We start from the raw sequence: 1,414 nt of genomic DNA, 5'->3' as shown, positions 1-1,414 counted from the left end.
AAACGACAGGAGAAAGCCTCACCAATAGGATAAATGAAATAGAAAACAGAATATCAAGACTGGAAGATAAAGAGGACGAACTAGACCACTCAAGCAAAGGTTATGAAAAATTTAAGAAATCACAAGAATGGAATATGCAGGAATTGAGTGATACCATAAAAAGACCAAACTTGCGAATCATAGGCATATAAGAAGGAGAAGAATCCCAAGACAATGGCATGGACCAGATCTTCAACAGAATTGTGGAAGAAAATTTCCCAAACTTAAAGAAAGACATGCCCATACAAATACAAGAAGCATACAGAACACCAAACAGACAGGACCAGAACAGAAACTCTCCACGGCACATCGTAGTAAAAACACTACTCGCACAAAACAAAGAGAAAATTCTGAAAGCTGCAAAAGAGAAACAACAAGTCACATATAAAGGAAAACCCATTAGGATCACAGCTGACTTTTCAATGCAAACTATGAAAGCCAGAAGAGCCTGGACCAAAGTATTCCCAGTGTTAAATGACCACAGATGCCAACCCAGATTACAGCCAAAAGCCAAAATGTCTATTATAGTTGAAGGGGAAAGAAAAATCTTCCATGACATAAATAGACTGAAGGAATTCATGTCCACAAAACCAGCCCTTCAGAGAGTTCTGGAAACAATACAAAAAGCTGAAGAAACAAATGACTATACCTAAGGAGTTGCAGAAAGAAATTCAATGTAGATATAACTGTGGAAAGGTACAACTATATCAAGAATGTAAACAGAAATAAAAATGACAGGATTCAATGCTCATCTTTATTAATAACTATAAATATTAACGGACTGAACTCCCCAGTCAAAAGACACAGACTATGTGAATGGATTAAGAAACAAAACGCATCTTTTTGTTGTCTGCAAGAAACTCATCTCACTTTCAAGAACAGACACTATGTCAAAGTGGAAGGATGGAAAAAAATATACCAAGCAAATGGCACAAAGAAGAAAGCAGGAGTAGCAATTCTAATATCTGACAAAATAGACTTTAAACTAACACTAGTCAGAAGAGACAAAGAGGGCCACTTCATTTTGATCAAAGGAATAATGAATCAAGAAGATATTACAATCACCAAACTCTGGTGCACCCAACTTCATAAAAACTATACTACAGGACTTTAAGACCCAGATTAATTCCAACTCATTAATAGTAGGGGATGTCAATACCCCACTGTCTCCATTAGATAGGTCAACAGGGCAGAGAGTTAACAGAGAGACATCTGAATTAAACAATACCATATATCAAATGGACTTAACAGACATCTACCGAGTATTCCACCCAAGCACCAAAGGACGTACTTTCTACTCAGCACCCCATGGAACCATCTAGAAAATCAACCATATACTGGGGCACAAAACAAACCTCAACAAATACAAAAAGAT

The sequence above is a fragment of the Nannospalax galili genome, unplaced genomic scaffold, assembly GCF_000622305.1.
Source record: "Nannospalax galili isolate Female #2095 unplaced genomic scaffold, S.galili_v1.0 scaffold1046, whole genome shotgun sequence".
In the NCBI taxonomy this organism is placed as follows: Eukaryota; Metazoa; Chordata; class Mammalia; order Rodentia; family Spalacidae; genus Nannospalax; species Nannospalax galili.
Note: the sequence above shows the minus strand (reverse complement) of the source record.